The sequence below is a fragment of the Sphaerodactylus townsendi genome, linkage group LG03 (assembly GCF_021028975.2).
Source record: "Sphaerodactylus townsendi isolate TG3544 linkage group LG03, MPM_Stown_v2.3, whole genome shotgun sequence".
Lineage (NCBI taxonomy): Eukaryota > Metazoa > Chordata > Lepidosauria > Squamata > Sphaerodactylidae > Sphaerodactylus > Sphaerodactylus townsendi.
Genome location: NC_059427.1, coordinates 118311266 through 118334113, shown reverse-complemented (window position 1 = coordinate 118334113; position 22848 = coordinate 118311266).

Here is a 22848-nt window from a genome sequence, read left to right as displayed (position 1 = left end):
TTCCTAATAAATTAACTGTTCCAATTTTTTTTGATATCCAATAATAAGCAGTACTGGGTTGGTGGTGGGCAAGTGCTCATCCTTATACTAATGGCCAGCATCAATGGGAAATGAGAGCTCCTTACACTTTGAATCCAGAATCTTCCCTGAACTGCAAAAGAAGGGGAGGGAGGGAGGAGGAGGAATCTGGATTTATACTCCGTCTTTCTCTCCTGTAAGGAGTCTCAAAGTAACTTACAAACTCCTTCCCTTCCTTTCTCCACGGGCAGAGCATAGCTGGGATGCAGGTGGGGAGAAACGAGACAGTGGTGCACAAAAAAAAAAGATTGCTAGTTTAGCAGATCAAAATAAAACTTTTTGAGGGTGAAATAAAACATTTTGGCCTGAAAGCCATGCAGAACTCCTGCAGAAAACATTTTATTTTACAACCTCAAGACGTTTTATTTGTGTTGTATGGAATGGGACTCTGTTTATACCCTCCTTTTCTTTCTAATGAGGAACAAAAGTGGGCATATGGGGCATATGTCATTCTCTCCCCGCCCCCACCATCCATTTAATTGTATCCTCACAACAACAGCCTCAATTAGGTGGACAGCGTGACTAACTGAAGGTAATCCAGTGAGCTTTTGTGGCAAAGGTAGATGTTTGAATCTGGGTCTCCCAGATGTTATGTATAAATTCACTCCCTGACCTTTTGTGGTTGGGTTCTCCCTCCTGCAGCAGCCATTTGGTGGTTCGCTGTTCTTCCTACCATGGCCATTTTGTGGTTGCGCTCAATATCTTCTGTCAGAACTCCAGAGGTAACCACAGGCTCAAAAAGATAGTAGACTGCTGCGCTACCCCAAGCATCTAAGTGATCTACCATATACCTAGGTCACAGAGGAACCTCTGATGAGGATCACATTTACGCCAGGGTCATCTAACCACAACAGATGCACAGACAGTTAGAATGGTTCCAGTTGACGCTACAGGTCTACAGTGTACCATTTGGCCGAATTCAAAACCAGGATTTTGGGTTAATGCATTCCATCAACCACTTTTGAAAATAAGACTCCAGATGCATCATGCAAAAGACGGCTGAATTATTTGATTTGAAGGCTCACTGGCTGTTTTGGCCTTTGTTATACACAGTGCTGTGATAGGAGCAGAGAATTTGGATTTTGCCCAGTAAGGCCTGAACAGAAATATCCATGTTGTAGTGTTTGGTGAATCAGTTATAGTGCAATCCTAAGCAGTTAACATCCTTCCAATTGGATTTATAAGGGCTTCACACTGTTTAGGATTGCCTTTCACCCTTGAGGGGAGCCATACACATTGCAATATATGTCTGTTCCACAGTTAAATGATTACCACAACATTGTGGCAAAAGGGTGATGAGCCCCTCTAGTTCTGTTGCTGCCTTTTTTGAACCATCATGACCTCAAAGTCTTCCCAGATATGGAAAACTGCACAATAGTTTCCTCAACTTTTGCCTGTCAGATTTGCCTGAGGATGCTGGCTTGAACGACCAACTACTTCATGTAGTAGGAGTGAGGGGGTGATTAGAAATGGAAGTGAAATGAGATCTCTTAGCACTGATGGATATTGAGAGTTTCTGAAAAGCAAATTCAGACAACTTCTCCATTTAGGAGTGTTTGTTTCTATAGACTCTATATCCAGTTGTTGATCTGCAGTCAACTAAGGTGCCTAACCTTTTTATAAATGATATTAATTATATTTAGGCTTCTTGTTGCACATTTTATATTTAGTGGCTTGCATTATGGTTAATGCATTCGAATGGCTCTGAGAGACACTTGGCTAAGAAAACATTTGTCTGAATAGAGAGAGAAGCTACCAAACAAGAGAATGCTGGAGAGGCAGCTTGCTTGGCAAGGTCTTAGCAAGTTCTGATTTCACCTCCCTGGCTTGGCAAATGGGTGACTGCTTCATGCCCAACAGGTTCCACAGCAGGGTGCAAGATGATCAGGAGGCAGTGGAGCATGCATATCCTGCAGCTTTCCAACTGTGTCGGTTGTTGTTGACTGTCGCGCTATTGAAACGGCCATTTGTGGGCAGAGACTTAATGGAAACAGTGTGCAAGGATGGTGAACAGGACGCGCCAAAACAGGAAGCATGAAAGACAATGATAAGAAAGGATTTTGATGAACTTACAAGTCTGGCTGAATGTTGCAGTCTTAGTGTTTCCTTAAAATGGAGCAGATAAATATAATGTTGGCTTTTGTTTGAATACATGCACATTTCTTCTCCTCCCATACTAGTGAGGATCATCAAAGAGATATAAAATACAGAAATTTGTCTTCCCTTTGAAGAGATACACATAAGTAGCAATTGCAATGAATCAGCCTTGCGCAGAAACTGCCTGGTCATGTGCAGATTGCAATTTTTGACAGGAGTTAACTTACCAGAGGTATAAAGGCAACATCATTACTCAGTACCAAATATCACAGTTCATATTGGGTTGGATCCTGTGATCCATCAGCAAAGAGCAGTGATGGTTAAGAGTCCTTCACACATTGTCCTTTCACCTGCAGTTGCTTCAGACCCTGAGAAAGCTGATTCCTGGGCTCACAAGAGCCACATGAGATAATAACCACATGTCAGAAGGTTGCATTGAGGAAGAGGGGTTGAGTCAGCAGAGCTGGTCTTGTGGAGGAGGGGGCAATAGCCTTTTCCTTGCAGGTTCTACCACCACTGGAATCAGCTTTCCTAGGGTTGGAAGAAACTACTGGGGGAAGGAGAACATGGAAAAGATCCTTGATCTTTGTCTTTATGGATCATAATATCCAGTTCATCAATTGTTGTTACCTTGCTACATGGGGAACTGTTTCAAATACACACTTCTGGCATACTTTAATGGGGTCCTGCAACTGAGTATCCACCATGTATGCTTACCTTTAGTTTTTTTCTTCCAATACCGGTCTAGAATTTTTCATTAAAATTCCAGGAATGGAACACGTGCATATTCATGTTCATATTCAGCGTGCCTTAAATTGCCAAAATGCATGAATGGTTTGAGTAACTTTTAAAAATCCTTTAAACTTTTGTAGAAAGGAGTTTTTGTTCCATAGGAAAGTAATGAGAGTGAGACTCAAGGGCAGGACTGAATAACTCTAATTATCACCCTATGATGAAGTTGTTCTGTAACTGTTAGGAAAAGTCACACCAGCCTGACAGGCTCTTTAATCTCCAGATGGAGGACCAAAAGGTGGTAACCAAAAGGAAGCCCTACACATCAAAGGCTAGATTGCCTCATGGCAGGAAGCGAGTTTTCCAGGGAAGTAAGGGACAAAGACTTGGGAGATTCTAATCCAGGCTGAGCTCGTGTGTGCATCTTGGAGCTCAAGGGGGCCAAGGCAAGCCTGAAGGAACGGTGCCATTCAGCTGAGAAATATCTGTATTGAACGTTTTATTATTTTTTGTTTTTATTTTCAATAAAATCATTGAGAACTCAACTGATTTCAGAGTATCTGGAAAAAAGGACCCAGGTTTTGAAGAAACAAAACCATGCTTGATTTCGTGATTTCCCTTGCTTGATTTCGTGATATGGTGGCAGCTTTCGCGGTTCTAGTACTCTATTTGGGCAGTCAGTGGTGATTCAACATAATCCCAAAAGGCTTATAGCCAAAATACAAGATCTTAAGAAAAATTGCCAGGGTGTACTGGCATTTCTTAGTGAAGTGCTTTTGTACGTGTGTATTCATGATTCAAACCTAGGTCTCCCAGATCCTAGTCAAGTACTGTATATATCACTGGTATCTGAATTTGATTTCATAATTTCAGGAGTGGCAATCCAACACCCTTTCTCATGGATTTTCACCCAATGATACACAAGAATCTCCACAGATACCCCTTTTCTCTCTGGATTTAGATCCCAAGCGCTCCAGCGACTTCCAGTTCTTTTTGGACTTTGAAACAGTCAGAACTTCTTCAGCACAGCACCTATTCAAAGGTGATTGCCTCATCTGGAAGAGTTTAAAAAAAGGAGACAAGCAGACAGACATGCATCATGTTCCCTGAAGCAACTGGGTTGGTCTCTATTCAACTATGGCAGATAACGTTTTATTCCTGTTTTTATTTTCTGCACATTTTCTTTTTTTTCTTTTTTCAATCTCTAACAATGTTTTCCCCACTTCCATATGCCTATTTGTAATTTTTAAATTATAATATTTTTAGAACAGTATGTTGTTTTTATGTATGCTTTAGGGACTTTGGACAAAAATAGAAATACGTATCTAAAACTAAGAAGTTAGTTAAACTGAGAAATGGCAGATTTTGTCTTTTTAAGAATGCACAATGGTGTTCAGGAAAGGATCAAACAAACGTTCTTGCATAGGTTCTGGCAAAAATCCATGATTTGTGCACTTGGGAATGGATATCATTCATAAATTATTCCTTGCACACAGTTGATGCTTACAGGAAATGCTGAAGTACATAATATATGAAGTGGCACTAAAAGTAGTTTTGAAGTAAAAGAGTTTCTATGTGGATAATACTACAGCAGCAGGATGGATGTTGGGCGGGGTGGGGAGAGAAGCAAGAAAACCACCTGAAATGTGTGATGATTGCATTTGCATGTGTTTCATGCTGTGTGTGAAGGAAGGGCTCACAAGCCCTTCCCCATTCTTTCAATATGGACCCTTGAGAAGTCAGTAAAACCCTGCAACCACCACAAGTCTCTGTTGGGTGAACTTTAGTGGCCCTCACTTCCCAAGGATGCTAATTACTAACAGGGTAGCCCAGTGGTGGGATCCAAAAATTTTAATAACAGGTTCTGATGGTGGTGGGATCCAAACAGTGGCGCCGCCGCACACACGCACCTCCAGTCCCTATTGGGCAGGGAGGTTGCTTTAGTAACCCCTTCTCGGCACTCAGAAAAAATTAGTAACCACTTCTAGAGAAGTGGTGAGAACTGGTTGTATCCCACCTCTGGGGTAGCCCCACCAACTGCTACCAGCTATTCATAGGAGTATCTCCTATCAGATGGATCTGCCCATCTAACTCTCCATACCTGTATTGCCTTTTAGAGGCCCCACCTAATTGTTTTTCCTCCTACTGTGTTTTTATGAGCAAGTACAGGGGAACTCTGTCACAATGTCACCATTTTGGTGGAGGGCATTTCTTCACAATGCATAATTTGGAATATGTGCATTGAGAAGCCAATGATCAGAAGGAGGAAACAGGAGGTGGCTCAACCAGCTAGAACTGAGCAGGTATAACCACTGGAAGTGAGGCTGCAAGAGGCAGGCTTGTCAAAGATCTTGGCGGTGAAAAAGAGCTTAAATGCCAGTCTAAATTCACCTTTTTACTCTCTAAATTTGTACCTTTTTTGCAAGGATGAAGGAAAAGTTGCCACATTGGGCAACTGTACTGGGGTCTTCTAGCCAAAGACAGCTTTATGGCTCAGTATTATTTTAGAAAAGTATTAAGCTTGGTGGAATAGTTATTAATATTGTCATTGTAGAACGTATGATGATCTCATGGTGCCATATGGCAAGCTGTGGGATGGAAAGGTTGCAGTTTCCCATAGGCACCTCATTGCCTCACAGTGGTCCATTCTGCACAATGCAAATGAAATGTTTTGAGGCTGGAATATGAAACATTTTGGGGTGGAATTCTGCTCAGGTTTTTTCTTAAAAGGTTTGCAAAATGTTTTATTTTCCCTCAATGGCATTTCTTTCCCCCTAAGACATTTTCAAAACATTTCCGGCTTGCTGTGCAGAGTTCAGGAAATGTTTTATCCCCCCCCCTCCCATTAAGAGTTCTTACTTTCATTTCTGTTGTGCCCACCATTTTGTGACACTTGCAATTCCCTGTGCTGGCCGCCATTTGCAGTGTTTTCCCCAGGAAGGTTTCCTCTGCTTGCACCACTGTTGGAAGCCTTTTCAGTTAAAAAAAAAACAGTATATGAATCAACTCAGTGTTGCCTGCTGATTTAGGCAATGCGTCACTCCCCCCTTTTTTGTTTTTCAGGGAGCCATCTTTGAAGCTATATTGACACAAGCATGAGAATCGCCAAATTGCTCATATTATTGCGTGTTAGTATAGCTTCAAAGATGAAAAGAAAAGGGAAAGTGACCCAACTCTCAACAAATTAATTCCTTCCTTTCCTACAGAGGCCAAGATATAGCTGTGTTTGACAACAGCAAAGCAGCCTCTATCAGCTGCGGAAATCAGAGGCATGATTCATCCAAACTCTCCTTGCACAAAACTTCACTAAAAAGGAATAAGAGTGTTCAGGACTTCAAGTTCATAGTCTGGTGAGGCGTTTCAGCTCCAGCTATTCAAACTTCAGTTGCCAAAAGTGGAGGACATAGAATAATAAATACAAGAGGGAAACCCTTCTCATGCCCAGCAGAAACGAAAGCAGCCCTATCTATAATGTAAAAGCCACTGGCATTGCTTAGCTTCCTGGCTTTACCTATTTATATGGAAATATGGCAGGAATGCGTGTTTCTGTTGAGATGGATAGCCGGAGTCTAATATTAAATATGTTTCAATTTAGGAGGAGTCAAAAGAGGTGAAGTTGTGTGCTGGGGAAACAATGTCAGGAGCTCTTCTCTGGTTCACCTATCCTATTATAATAGAGACATTGCATGTCTGAAATAAGATGTCCTTAGGATGCCTTATTTGTGCTCAAGATGTTTGGTTTTTTTAAAAAAGCTTCGAAGTGCACTTTCCCCCCTAAGCTGCCTGCAAGATCTCTCCTGCCTGGTTGTGTGCAATGCAGAGTTCAGGAGGTATCTTATGTTTCCCGCCCAACTGTTTTGCTCTCTGGTCAGTTTCACCCCAGCTTGCACCTGATATTTTGTGTGCAGCTGAGAGGATTTTCCCTGTTGTCATTTGCTGAAGGTTGCCCCAGAATGTTTGCTCTAGCAGGGGTAGGGAACCTGCGGCTCTCCAGATGTTCAGGAACTACACCCCCCCACCCCCCCCCCCCCCCACCCACCCCCCCCCCACCCCCCTCCCCCCTCCCCCCCCCCCCCCTCCCCCCCCCCACCCCTACCCCCTCCCCTCCCCACCCCCCCCCACCCCCCCCCTCCCCCCCCCCCCACCCCCCCCCCCCCCCCCCCCCCCCCCCCCCCCCCCCCCCCCCCCCCCCCCCCCCCCCCCCCACCCCCCCCCCCCCCCACCCCCCCCCCCCCCCACCCCCCCCCCCCCCCACCCCCCCCCCCCCCCACCCCCCCCCCCCCCCACCCCCCCCCCCCCCCACCCCCCCCCCCCCCCACCCCCCCCCCCCCCCACCCCCCCCCCCCCCCACCCCCCCCCCCCCCCACCCCCCCCCCCCCCCACCCCCCCCCCCCCCCACCCCCCCCCCCCCCCACCCCCCCCCCCCCCCACCCCCCCCCCCCCCCACCCCCCCCCCCCCCCACCCCCCCCCCCCCCCACCCCCCCCCCCCCCCACCCCCCCCCCCCCCCACCCCCCCCCCCCCCCACCCCCCCCCCCCCCCACCCCCCCCCCCCCCCACCCCCCCCCCCCCCCACCCCCCCCCCCCCCCACCCCCCCCCCCCCCCACCCCCCCCCCCCCCCACCCCCCCCCCCCCCCACCCCCCCCCCCCCCCACCCCCCCCCCCCCCCACCCCCCCCCCCCCCCACCCCCCCCCCCCCCCACCCCCCCCCCCCCCCACCCCCCCCCCCCCCCACCCCCCCCCCCCCCCACCCCCCCCCCCCCCCACCCCCCCCCCCCCCCACCCCCCCCCCCCCCCACCCCCCCCCCCCCCCACCCCCCCCCCCCCCCACCCCCCCCCCCCCCCACCCCCCCCCCCCCCCACCCCCCCCCCCCCCCACCCCCCCCCCCCCCCACCCCCCCCCCCCCCCACCCCCCCCCCCCCCCACCCCCCCCCCCCCCCACCCCCCCCCCCCCCCACCCCCCCCCCCCCCCACCCCCCCCCCCCCCCACCCCCCCCCCCCCCCACCCCCCCCCCCCCCCACCCCCCCCCCCCCCCACCCCCCCCCCCCCCCACCCCCCCCCCCCCCCACCCCCCCCCCCCCCCACCCCCCCCCCCCCCCACCCCCCCCCCCCCCCACCCCCCCCCCCCCCCACCCCCCCCCCCCCCCACCCCCCCCCCCCCCCACCCCCCCCCCCCCCCACCCCCCCCCCCCCCCACCCCCCCCCCCCCCCACCCCCCCCCCCCCCCACCCCCCCCCCCCCCCACCCCCCCCCCCCCCCACCCCCCCCCCCCCCCACCCCCCCCCCCCCCCACCCCCCCCCCCCCCCACCCCCCCCCCCCCCCACCCCCCCCCCCCCCCACCCCCCCCCCCCCCCACCCCCCCCCCCCCCCACCCCCCCCCCCCCCCACCCCCCCCCCCCCCCACCCCCCCCCCCCCCCACCCCCCCCCCCCCCCACCCCCCCCCCCCCCCACCCCCCCCCCCCCCCACCCCCCCCCCCCCCCACCCCCCCCCCCCCCCACCCCCCCCCCCCCCCACCCCCCCCCCCCCCCACCCCCCCCCCCCCCCACCCCCCCCCCCCCCCACCCCCCCCCCCCCCCACCCCCCCCCCCCCCCACCCCCCCCCCCCCCCACCCCCCCCCCCCCCCACCCCCCCCCCCCCCCACCCCCCCCCCCCCCCACCCCCCCCCCCCCCCACCCCCCCCCCCCCCCACCCCCCCCCCCCCCCACCCCCCCCCCCCCCCACCCCCCCCCCCCCCCACCCCCCCCCCCCCCCACCCCCCCCCCCCCCCACCCCCCCCCCCCCCCACCCCCCCCCCCCCCCACCCCCCCCCCCCCCCACCCCCCCCCCCCCCCACCCCCCCCCCCCCCCACCCCCCCCCCCCCCCACCCCCCCCCCCCCCCACCCCCCCCCCCCCCCACCCCCCCCCCCCCCCACCCCCCCCCCCCCCCACCCCCCCCCCCCCCCACCCCCCCCCCCCCCCACCCCCCCCCCCCCCCACCCCCCCCCCCCCCCACCCCCCCCCCCCCCCACCCCCCCCCCCCCCCACCCCCCCCCCCCCCCACCCCCCCCCCCCCCCACCCCCCCCCCCCCCCACCCCCCCCCCCCCCCACCCCCCCCCCCCCCCACCCCCCCCCCCCCCCACCCCCCCCCCCCCCCACCCCCCCCCCCCCCCACCCCCCCCCCCCCCCACCCCCCCCCCCCCCCACCCCCCCCCCCCCCCACCCCCCCCCCCCCCCACCCCCCCCCCCCCCCACCCCCCCCCCCCCCCACCCCCCCCCCCCCCCACCCCCCCCCCCCCCCACCCCCCCCCCCCCCCACCCCCCCCCCCCCCCACCCCCCCCCCCCCCCACCCCCCCCCCCCCCCACCCCCCCCCCCCCCCACCCCCCCCCCCCCCCACCCCCCCCCCCCCCCACCCCCCCCCCCCCCCACCCCCCCCCCCCCCCACCCCCCCCCCCCCCCACCCCCCCCCCCCCCCACCCCCCCCCCCCCCCACCCCCCCCCCCCCCCACCCCCCCCCCCCCCCACCCCCCCCCCCCCCCACCCCCCCCCCCCCCCACCCCCCCCCCCCCCCACCCCCCCCCCCCCCCACCCCCCCCCCCCCCCACCCCCCCCCCCCCCCACCCCCCCCCCCCCCCACCCCCCCCCCCCCCCACCCCCCCCCCCCCCCACCCCCCCCCCCCCCCACCCCCCCCCCCCCCCACCCCCCCCCCCCCCCACCCCCCCCCCCCCCCACCCCCCCCCCCCCCCACCCCCCCCCCCCCCCACCCCCCCCCCCCCCCACCCCCCCCCCCCCCCACCCCCCCCCCCCCCCACCCCCCCCCCCCCCCACCCCCCCCCCCCCCCACCCCCCCCCCCCCCCACCCCCCCCCCCCCCCACCCCCCCCCCCCCCCACCCCCCCCCCCCCCCACCCCCCCCCCCCCCCACCCCCCCCCCCCCCCACCCCCCCCCCCCCCCACCCCCCCCCCCCCCCACCCCCCCCCCCCCCCACCCCCCCCCCCCCCCACCCCCCCCCCCCCCCAACAGGTTCCCTACCCCTGGTTTAGATGGAATCTCTTTTCCTGTACCTTGAATCCATTACTCATGCTGCCCCCTATCTGCAGATTTAAATATCCAAAGGCACATGGCACACATGGGAATTAAATGTACAGATATTAATTCTGCTGTTAATATTCTGTTCAGTGCTTACTCCTACAAAAGTACTGTTGGCTTCTGGGGACAGGTCCTATCTGGAAAATGAGTTACTGTTATAATGAGGCCTAATGGTCAAGATTCCCAGCTGGTACCAAATTGCTGGAGCTCAATAAAGGCAACATTTGCTACAGATGGCAATCTGGTCTATTGCTCTTACAAAGAGTTTGACCAGTTCTATTAATTGTCAGTTATTCCTGTATCAAAAACCATTAACTTAGAAAAGAATGTTTGGCTATCATGCTCCAGCATTCCTTTCATTTCTTCCAAATGAGGATGTTTTGTCACATTAACTGTTCCGCAAGTCTCTCTGTAAAAATGTGTTAAGGATAGTTCTTATGAAACAGACTTCAGCATCTGAGACCAAGGAGGCACAGTGAATATTACATTCCTTTTAGCTATTTCTGGAGCTGAATAACGGCCCTGATAGCATCTGTCATGGCACTTCACATTTTGTCACATAATTATTGGAAAAAAATGATAGCTTAAGACAAATGACTGAAGAGACCTATGGAGTACTGGTCTCTTCTCCCTATCCAGTCTTTTCAAATTGCTGATTAGAAAGGGGGAATAAGTAGCTGAAGCAATTTGATGCTGGGTTTATTTGGAGATGTCTCAGGATAGTCAGACACAGTTCAAATATATTAGGACTCCAAAACAAATGATGGTCCACATAGAAATACTATTTGAAACAGGGTCATCCTCCCTCACATCTGAGAGATTTTGTGGGGAGCAACAGAATCCCTCATAACTATCAAACTATGAAGAAGAGTTGATTTTTACACTTTACTTTTCTCTAACTTTAAAGAGTCTCAAAGCAGTTTACAATCACTTCCTCTCCCCAAGGCAGACACCTTGTGAGATAGGTGGAGCTGAGAGAACTGAGACTGGCCCGAGGTCACCCTCGGAGTACTGGGGAATCAAACCCAGTTTTCCAGATTCAAGTCCACTGTTCTTAACCACTACATTACATGCTGTCTTTTTTTTTTTACATTCACATCCTGCCTTTCATGTTATGAGGAGCCTTCAAGGAAGTTAGCAAATTTATAATAGTAAAATATATAATAATAAGAAGAGTTTCAAAGGGGCTTACAATAAGGGGCTTACAATAAGAGACTCAAAGGGGCTTACAATCTCATTTCCCTTCCCCCCTCACAACAAACACCCTGATTCACTTGCTTTAATGCAGGGGTGGCCAACCTAAGGTACTTCAGATGTTCACGGACTACAATTCCCATCAGCCCCTGCCAGTATAGCCAATTGGAGCACATCTGGAGCACCATAGGTTGGCCACCCCTGCTTTAATGGCTTTGAAAACATTTGTCTTCTTAGCAGGAGTTCTTTTGGGTCTAACATAGTGCAGTAAAAGTTGCCATATTATCTAAGGTGGAGAGAGGCCTCCTGGGAAGGGGAACAGCTGAGCCAGCATCTGTAACATTCACTCGTACAGTGCAGGGGTTAGCATATTAAAGACAATTCTAAATTCTTTTACCTATTTTCACTTTAAATCCTCTGTGCATAAGGGACTAGAAAGCCATTAAGGACATGAAGTGTTTCTGTTAATCTGAAATAACCATTTATGTTAACATGGTACTAGAAACTACAATAGGGAAGATCTAAACATATGAAATACTGAAGATACTTTGTTGTGAATTAAAGAGATGAAGACTAAAAAACAATGGCTTGGATCCCCCTTTAGAATTTCTGTAGGTATAAGAAATGAAAGATCTTTGCCCATTTCCTCTCAAACAGCCACCTAACTACTGTGCCACCAGTGTTGCTCCTGGGAGGAGTCAGAGCTTTCTCAAGGGAGGGGGAACAGAGGAAAAATTAATTATGCACCCACATCTTATTCCACGCTTTTACGTGACGTGAGTCACATGTATTGCACACCGTCATTGTCCCCTCCTCCAGCTTTTTCCTGGCTTGGTGCAGGAGTAATACATTTCCTGTCAGATGACATTCTCCTGCCCTGAGTTTGTGCTGTTGCCTTGATGTGTTGCCTATGGGTGTTTCCACATCTATAAAATTAGCATGGGGAATTAACACGGGGAAACTGTATTACACCTATGCAGATCAGTGTCCTGCAGCACATGTACCCTTTCTTCCCCTTTCATACAACCTCTAGTGCTCTTTACCTAAAGTCTGCTGGGGAGGGGGGCAATACAAAACTTAATATAGTGATACATTGATATGAAAACCTTTTCCACACAAATCATTCAGAACCTCTCCAGAACGTTTTGATCTACCCCTTTACCACAAAATCTGTTTGTACTCATCTCCTCCAAACATTTTTCTTTCTTTTCTTTTTTTGCTAATCCATTGATTTGATGCCTTGTCAACCTGTTAAATCATTGTTTTATGTAATTGTGGGTTTCTTTGTGAGTAAATTTGTCCCACACAAGAGAAACTGCAGGAAGAAAATCTATTGAATCACTTTGTAATTGTGGGCTTACCTGTGAGTAAATTTGCCCACACATAAGAGGAAATGCAAAGGAGAGAGGAGTGAGAAAAACAGCCCAAAAATGCATGACATGATGAAAACCAAGAGGCGAGGAGGAAAGTAGTGAGGCAAGGGACAAAACAATGGTGGGCCAGGATTCAGGGAGGAAGTTGAGTGAGAGCACAGGAATGTGAGAAACAGACCAACTTTTCAGTGGGAAATTTAAAATGCTTAAAGAATACCACACTGCAAGGGAAGCCAACTTTGAACTGTTTCAGCCAAAAGAATCATCCTAAAATGTTTTTGAAATATGATGGATTTCTAGGAGGAATGGGAGGAAATGAAGTTCAGGATTTATGAAAGTCCTGGAAATATTTTAAATGACTTGTGAGGAAAAGGTCATTGGTTGAATACCCCCACCCCCGAGTTGTTGAAGCCATGATAGGCTATGGATCCCCAGATCCTCAGACAAACAGGGGTCTCATGGTTGCATTTCAGATATTTGGTCCATTTTTCACATTATTAATACATCTACACAATGATGTATTACAAAATAAAATAAAATCCACCAGAAGCCACTTAGCCAGAGAGCAGAAAACTGGAGTTTGAAGGGGATGAGGAGAGGGCCAGCCAGAAAAGTGGGAGGAAGGTGGGATGACACAAGTGTAGGAGGGCATTGTTATGGGCGGGGAGGGGGAGGAAGAAAGGGGAGGGGAGGGAGGAAAAGCTCAAAGGAGGCATTGCACATACATTTGCCTTCCCTTTGAAGTGGGAAAAGAGATCAGGTTTTTCCCAAACCTGGAAAACGCAGGGCTTCCCCTTTAAAAAGCGCAGTCACTTCAGAGCAGTTGCATAATGGAAAATCAAACCTGAATCATATATTGAAGGTGATGCATAATTAAAAATCTGATCCAAAGCCAAGGTTGCTTGACGCATAATTAGCCAGAGAGAGAAATTCTAGGTGAGATCCCAGCCAACTGACTGATCACTTCTTAAATAATTATTATAAAAACTTACATGAATACTTGGAGCAGAATGGGTAGATCTGAGTATTATGAATTATTAGTTCCAGGGTTTTTAGAAAAGTATTTAATCCTGCAGATGAATTCACCAAAAGTATAAGGGATGAGCTGCCAAGTTCACAGTCCTGTTCAACTGAAGCACATTATTAATGTTTAAGCCAACTGAATATCTTTGAACTAGTGAAAATAAACTGAGTTAGTGGGGAATAGTCATAGTTTAGAGAACCTGCTTTGCATGCAGAAGACAGGGTTGCCAAACTCTGACAGGGAAATTCCTAGAGATTTCGTGTGGCATTTGAGAGGATGGAGTTTGGGGAAGGGAGGGATCTCAGGATAATATAATGCCATTATTTACTATACGTCTGTACTACTTTTCCTTGCTGCTTATAGTGCTTTACAATAAAACAAATAAATTAAACCAGAAACTCTGACATATTCAAATGATAAACACCCAGACCCTGGTTTCTAGGTCTGGAGATGAGGCATTGTCTCACCCTTATATAGGTCTTCCTTCTGCTCAAGAAAAATATAGTCTTCATCCTACCAAACTATGCTGACAATTAAACAAATTACCAATGCTAATACTAACTTAAGCTCAAAAATCTGGCAGTTATCAAACTTCCCCAAAGATCATTCTTTGTACAAGGATGTTCTTTCTTGGCCCGTTTATGTTCTCTTTCTATGTATTTGCAATTACAATGGCATTGAAAAATCACGCAATTCTTGTGTTGGATGAAATATTTTCTCTTCTCATTACAAAGCATCTACCAGTTTTCAGAATAATTGAGTAACATAGTACTTAGCACAATTCACAAAAGGATGACATCCGGAATGACCGCCAAAAACGCTCTCCAGGTATTAGCTGTTAGAATTGTTTCATTCCCAGCTTTCTAACACACCTTTTTGGGCCATCAGTATAGCGGCCATAGAAAAAAATATATTTTAAAATGTTTGTTTATTTATAAGTTTCTTCTGTAGCAACAGTATAAATCCTAGTAAAATGTTCTGGGAGTTTGCCAGCTATTGAAATTACAGTAAAGTACAATAGGTTATTTCAAATGATTTTTTTTCCTTGGGAATCTAAACACATTTGCAAACAAAAAATATAGTACTGTTATTCCCAAGCATCAATATTGATTTCTTTTTTATTATTTTTAAATTTATATTTCCATGTGTGGATTAAGATTCAGCTCGTATTGCCATTCACAATACACAGGGTCCGGTATTTATCATCTTTCAAAAACTCTCCTGTAAGATATATCTTTCCCCTGGCAGATCATTTTTACTATGAGGTGGCTGAAGGTTGTCTCCTTTTTCATGCCTTTTTAAAAAATACATTAATTTAATTCCCTGTGCTTTGTCTCATGTCTCCAGTTTGGCCATTCTGGCTTAGTTATAGCCCGTTTATCTCTTTACAAGATGCCATATCTTTACTGCCTCTTCCAAAATGGGCATGTAGAAGATAAATCTCTTTCTATTTGGGCATTGTCTCCACAATACAAACTCTAAATACATTCTGAGTCTAATCTGGTATTCTTAGCAGCTTTTTTGTTAAAAGCAGATACTTAAATGTGTGACAAATACAAATGGGCAGGAAAAAGGGGTATTTTGGAGACAGAACATCACGCCTATGAGGATACAGAGAAATTGAACTGTTATAAAGTATTGTTCATTCACAGCTCTCAAGTGTCTCTTTATATAATGTGCACCATTTGCCTTCTTAAGAAGAAAATTGGGGGAGCTAGTAATCTTTTGAAATGTGACAGCTGCCTCAGTTCTCACTATGCAGCAAATTTCATGGTGCTACATTTGACAATCCAGCAGTCAGATAGGAGCCAATCACCAGGTCTCTTCACACCAGCACATAATGATTCAAATGCCTGATGAACAGGTTTGCATCAGGGTTACGTAAAAGTGTGCATGTGTGAAAATTGTGCCAATCCAAACAGATCAGCAGCCATGAATGCCACTAAAGCAGCAGTGGCATAGTGGTTAAGAGCAGGTGTACTCCAATCTGTAGGAACCGGGTTTGATTCCCCTCTCTGCCGCTTGAACTGTGGAGGCTTATCTGGGGAATTCAGATTAGCCTGTGCACTCCAACACACCAGCTGGATGACCTTGGGCTAGTCACAGTTCTTCAGAGCTCTCTCAGCCCTACCTACCTCACAGGGTGTTTCTGTCATATCAAAAACACATTTTTGGGTGAATAAACATAGTGTTTAATGCTGAAAACAGTAACAAACAATAACACTAGGACCAGCTTCGGAGCCAGTGGACCAATGTCGCACCAGAAAGCTGTCCAAAGAGGTCTGTTTCTGACGCCTCTTTAAGATTTGTCTGAAATGGGGCAAGACATTGTCATTAAACAAGTTGCAGACATGGCCTGCAACAGCTTTGTCCGGGTGATTTTTCTCCACAAACCCCCGCACCTTACTGCAAATCGATGAAAACCGAGGCAAATTGATGAAAACAGAGACAAATTTTTCACAGAAAAAAACGATGAAAACCAAAACCGATGAAAACCGAAGGCAATGAAAACTGAGGTTCCACTCTACTTCCCAGAGCTCAGGCCCCTTCTGCACATGCAGAATAATGCAGTTTCAAACCACTTTCAAAATAGTCTGCAAGTGGATTTTTTAATTTCACACAGTAAAATTCAGCTGCAAAGTGCACTGAAAGTGGATTGAAAATGCATTATTCTGCATGTGCAGAAGGGCCTGAATATGTCCTGATATTGAGAGAAGTCTCCAGTTTTCCTTTACATAGTCTCATGTATTAGTAGCGAGGGACCCAACAGCAGCTTGCAGGCACTTGGATGCCTGGGGCTTTTCAGCCATACCTGGGCTGCGTTCTATGAGGTCCTGAACTTCACAGCTCCCGGGGTTACACAACTAGAAAATTACTTGGGGCTGTCCGATAGCATAAGAATACTCTGAAGAGGTAAAACTGGAACATAATCATCAAAATGCATCCTCCAAAATTAAATAAGATGTGGAGCAAAGGTCCTGTTTATATCAAGAAGGTTCCAGATTTAATCTTTGGCATGTCTAGTTATAGAATCTCGGGCAGCAGTTTTTGAAAAAGCATTTCTACATAGGCCCTGGAGAGCCACTCCCAGTCAGAGTGGACAGTACTGAGCTAGATGAAGCCATATCAGTCTCTGTATGTGGAAGTTTCCCATGTTCACTAATTGAATAATTCGAGGTCTTGATGTATACATAATATGATGGTTAGGGAGAGCAGCCCTGGTAGCCAAAATGGTTGGCCTTCCAGCATTGTAAAAATAATATAAAACCCATCTAGGATCAACAGCCCACTGGGTCTAGTGGTTCTGGTAATGAGAGAAAAAATACCTCATCCTAAAAATAAGGAAATATAGAAGACATCAGTCAGACTTGGGTTTGCTCCCAGGAATAAGAGTAGGTCTGGGAGAAAATATTGTGTAACAACGGGGAATAATATAAGCACAGGGGGGTAGGTGATTACATTGTATTGCAGAATTAGCAACCATCTGTTTGATTGTACCAAAATGACTTGGGGAATGGTGATGCATAAACAACAACACGAAAAGCTACGCAAAGGAGAACGATACTGCAGAGTCCTTTCTCTGTATCATCATCAGGATTGTTAACGGTGTACTGGTGACATGGTTTGACTAGGATTCGGACAATGGAGGTTTGAATCCTCACTCTGCCAGAAAACTTGCTGGGTTACCTTGGATTGGATTAGATTGGATTTTTAATTTCTTGGGCAAGTCACATATGCACATCCTAATCTACATCACAGGGTTGTTGTGAGGATAAAATGGAGGAGAGGGAATCTACTTCAGGGCCCCTGTAAACAACTTTGAGAGAGCAAAGAATGGGTTAAAAATCTAAATAAATGAATAAGTATAGTAGTTCCTCACCCCAAGAAGATGCCTACAGGCTTATGTCACAGCACTGACAAGATAAGATGCAACTGCAGCCTCCCCCATTCCACTTTTTCCACTCATTCTCCTCCCCCACATGCTGCGGCCAACAGGAATCTAATTTTACCATCCGGCACACTGCAAAAAGGGTAGAAGATGGCGCTCGTCTTCACAAAAGGTGTGAGGTATAGGTGTTGCAGCCTTTAAATATTCAAAGGTGTAGGCATCAGGTGAGGAGTTGGAATACCTATCACGGCCCCACACGCCATCATATTGCATTGCAGTGTTGATTGCTCTCCTTCCTATGAAGGGAGGGAGTGCAGGAATGCCTGATCCCTGGGTACATAATGCAGCAGTCTGCGCTAATGATGTGGAATAGTACTTTGCCCCCAGGGCTATCCATGGAGCCAGGTCCTTTGCCAAAGCTGGTATAAACTGATCAAAGAAAGGAAGAAGATAAGGGCAGGATAGGAAGAAACTGTCCCTTGGGGAACAGCAGGCAGGGCCATGTAAACCTGAAAGAGTGCACAAAAGTTGAAATACTGTCTCAGACACATAGGCGAAAGCCTTCTGGCACTAAAGAATGATAAGGCTCTGAGCTGGAAATATGAGGCAGCGTGCAGTACCCTGAGGAAGGGATTCAGTACAGCTCTGCACTCGCCTGAATGAAAAGAAACACGGCAATGCAGTAAGGCTTGTACAAACTCCAGGTCCCTTGTAGCTCTGTATCACAATATAAGATTTTATATACAAGAAATGTAAATGAGTGGGGTCCACCAGTGCCACAGGTCGGAAGGTCATACTGTAGCTCCAGATCTGTAGTCATCAGATGGCACAAGAGAGGGAAATAGGCTCCTACCTGATCCTATGCAGTCTCAGACTCTGGCCTAGCTGCTCAGTCTTGCCAATTTGCCTCTTGAGTAGATCCTAGGTTGCTCACAAACTGTCCATTATCTGCTGGTCTGCTCTACTTTTACTTCATTACTTTGTCTTCAATCTGCAGCTCTGCTGCTGTCCTTTCCAAGGAAGTGGAGGAAATCTTTGATGAACTGTCAGGGCTGAAAGCTTTTCACAGTTTCATGCAATGGGTGTGGGCTGGGCAGAAGTACAAAACATGTCACACGTACAGTAACTGTTGTGAACTTTATGATGCAGCTGGAGAAGAGCCAAGAAAAGAAAGCTAGAATCAAAACTGGGACACGCTAAGCACTGCCGTGGAGCTAGTGTCCAACATGATCCAAGCACCACTTTCTAGATGTCAGGGCTACATCACTCTGTTTTCACCATGGAGGCCACTGCTAATAAGCATAATAATATTCTATTAATTTCCCTTCCTCTCATTTATTCTCCCCCTCAGAAATGCCAGCCAGAGGATAAACCTGCCCTGCCATGCCCACATTTTGTGGTATTTACTCTGGAAACTGGTTGTTCTACATGAGATTCCAGAGGCTCATTTACACAAGAGGAGTATTAATAATATCCCAAACAGGTTTTGGTTTTGTTTTGCCATCAAGTCATGGCGGATTCATGGCAGCCCCATAGGGTTTTCAAGGCATGAGATAGTTGGAGATGGTTTGCCATTGTCTGCCTTTACATCATGATTTTGGTATTCCTTAGAGGTTTCCTATCCAAATACTAGCTAGGGTCAGGACTGAGAGTGTGTGATTGGCCAAGGTCCCCCTAGCAAGCTTCCGTGGAAGGCATGGGGATCAGAAACTGGGTTTCCTAGGTCCTAGTCTGAAACCTTAACCACTACACGATGCAGACATATTCTTACACTTACTCCCCCAGTCCTCTTTACCATACTTTGCTGTCAATGCGTCTGCACCAGGAACAAAGACTTCTATCCATAGATGTCCACAATAATAATGACTTGCCCTGGCTCCAAATATCCACAGTTGGCAGGTTGCCACCAAACTTTATTGCAGAGAGATGCCTCATTTATAAATGTCCTATGATAAATATACTAAGCAACAGAAGAGGTGAACTGCTGATGTATTTGTGCTTATCAAATAGTCTAAGTGAGAAAGCAGCAGTGGTGTACTGGTTAAGAGCAGGTGCACTCTAATCTGGAGGAACCGGGTTTGATTCTCCACTCTGCCGCTTGAGCTGTGGAGGCTTATCTTGGGAATTCAGATTAGCCTGTGCACTCCAACACACACCAGCTGAGTGACCTTCGGCTAGTCACAGTTCTTCTGAGCTCTCTCAGCCCCACCTACCTCACAGGGAATAGCTATGCAATAGTGATACAGTATTAATCCACTGATGAAGGCTGCAGTTAAAAACACCAGCTTGTACTGCAGAGCACATTTTGGATTTTTTGTGGATGTGGATTGGAATTCTTTATTTCTATATCATCTGTTCTCAACCAGAGAATCGCCACAAGAATCTCCATTAAGTAGAATACACACACCAGGATTGTGCTTTAAGAAGCTCTACTAGTTGAATTAAAGGACAGCAGTAGTGAATAGAGTGCAGAGGACTCAGCCACTGATTGAAAGTACACGTATTCTGTTTATACCTTAAGTGGACTAATTCATATACGTATTATCTGTGCTGCTATTATTATTATGAAACAGGAATTATAAATACACACACACACACACACACACACACATATACATTATATATATAATGTATCACCTTTGCACTTTTGCAAGATTTTTTCACTTTATAATTATTTATTAAATTGCAATATCAATGCTGCAATGTGTGGTTCAGATGCTTTAGTGTGTGGCTTAGCAGTCAGGACTACGGCGATTAGTCTTGTTTCTGGTTGTACACTGTACTCCCCTGGTTTTGTTTTTGAAGGGAATGGCAAACTACCTCTGCTTAATCACTTGCCTTGAAAACCCAACCAGGGGTTGCCACACACACACACACACACACACACACACACACACACACACACACACACACACACACACACACACACACACACACACACACACACACACACACACAGATCCCTGGGGCTATTTAATTAGAGTGGACAGCAAATCTCTTCTTGATGGGGGAATCCCTAAACCCTTGGTTGCTGGAGTCTAGATGTGACAGGCAGGGACTGGAGCTATAACTGAATTGTTATATTGTTCCTCACCATTTTTAGTATTGGCTGCACAAGCTCAGCCAATTTTGCAGTGCCATAATAAGACTGAACATCTTCGTAAAGGCTTCTCCATAGATCTAAAGCAGTGGGGCAAGGAAGTGGCACGGTGTCCCTCAATGATTTACTGAAAGATTGTCAATCTTTGGCAATCGTGTTAGAAATGAACAGAGCCAAACTGGCAGGCAGTAGATTCAGCAACATCTCCCATTAAACACCAAGTTGTGAGCCGTTAATGACAGGCAGGGAATGAAGTCATGTTCTAATATGACTGCTTGATGCTTGTAGAAATTAACTGGATTCTGGAAATAATTAGAGTCTTAAGATTAATTGGCCACAAATAGAATGTGTCTTTCAAAGACAACCCATTAAAACAGAAATAATGAGCAGAAACCAACCAGTTAGGTTTCTGTATTCACTACTGCTAACTACAAAGTTACACTTGTAGCAGGCAAGCCAAACTCCATGATACAGTGGCTGTGTCTTCCAGGCAATGCTTTTCCATTGCAATTTAGGACATGTATGCATTGCAAATTCATTTGCATTGCTTTGGAGATACAGAAGAGCTGACTGCACATATTCCCAGGATTTTGCTGTCAAAATCTGAGTACTGCCACAGAACGCTGTTTGAAAATGCCTGTGGCTTTGACTGTCCAAATGCTGTAGCTAGCTGAATTGTAGGCTTTGTAAGTTTAAAAGTGGAAGGAACCAAAAGGCATCTAGTCCATCCTCACACCATTATATTATACATCCAAATTCTCCCAATGTGCTCGTGACATCAAACAGGTTAGCCTAAGTTTTCTAGATTTTAACCTGGCCCTATCATAGGGAAGGAGTAAGTGAGGGGTGGGGTGTATTAGAGGTACCTACAGAATACAGCGTGAGTAAAACCCAGTGCAGTAATCTTGGCATGAAAGCTGAACCTCCATCAACCCTGTGAGTGGGTCTCTGGTAATCTGCTAAAGGAAAAGTGGCAATTAGTTTTTGCCAGCTCTTTCCTTGGCTCAGTTGTCAAAGGGGCTACTCAAGAGATGGATTACTAAATGAGGCTTCTTGTTACCCCAGAATAATAAAATACTTGAACCTAGGTAGCTCCCCACCCAATTATATGAAAGGTGTTGAGTATTCTTTCTGTGCAGAGTCTAAAAGCAGGAAGGGACTTCTCATTCTTCCTGTTCACATCCCATTCCTCCTCCAGGGAACTTAGGGTGGCATACATGGATGGGGTGGATCTGTTTTCCTTTCAACAATTTGGCACGGTAAATCAGGTTGAGAGATAGTGACTGGCCTGAGGTCACTCCAAGAGCTTCATGACCTGAGGAGGATTTGAACATGGGTCTCCCCATCACCACCGCACTCCCTCTGTCATCTCGTTCAATCTCTGCTGCCATACAAGACTATCAGAGACTAGGCGTTCCTCCAGCCCTGGGGCAACATGCAAAGAGCTCTTTCTGATTGCATTTGACTTGCAGTGCTGGCTTCTCTTTGGAATACAACCCATACACAGGATGAAATCAGGCCACTGTTCTAGAAAGTTCCCCAAGGAAGACTCCAAACTATGTCCCTATAGGGACCTTCCTCATATGGTTAATGCTGATGGGCAACACCTGTTCTACAAAAAACTGAAAGCATGCTATCTACCCTCCCCAATCAAATATACAATCCAGATCTCAGGATTACCCATTTGTTATTATTACTCATTTATTATTCTTTTGAGCAAAAGGTTTTGCTAAATTTCTGCAAGAAACATTTTACATTCCAGCCTCAAATCGTTTCATTTGTGTTGCGTGGGATTGACCTGTGTCAGAAAATACATACACTGCAGAAGGGTGCTTGCAGAGCTGAAAATCTGGTTGATTTAAACAAGTGAGCTAATGCAAGCAAAACACAAATCCCCACAACCACAAACCAAATTGATGAGTGGGGGGGGGGGGAATTCCTTCCTCTTCTTTGTCCCAAACGTGTTGCATCCTCAGCACAAGCTTAATCCCTCTACCAAGTCTTTCAAGGGAAAATTCAGCCAGGGTGAAACCCCATGACACCATATACCATATCTGTAGTTATGGGATCTCTGGAGCGGGGAAGAGTTCTAAACCTGTGATCACTGACAACTGGAGTGATGGTTAGTTCTCCTGTGGATGTACAGTGCATAATGTGGCCAATTTTATCGATCTTCCACTCATTCTTGTATAGCAGCCTGAGACGCAGACATTTCTTAATCACATTTATCTGCATGACAAGAAGAGGCCTTGCTGCTAAAGGCGAAAAATATCACTGATGTCTGA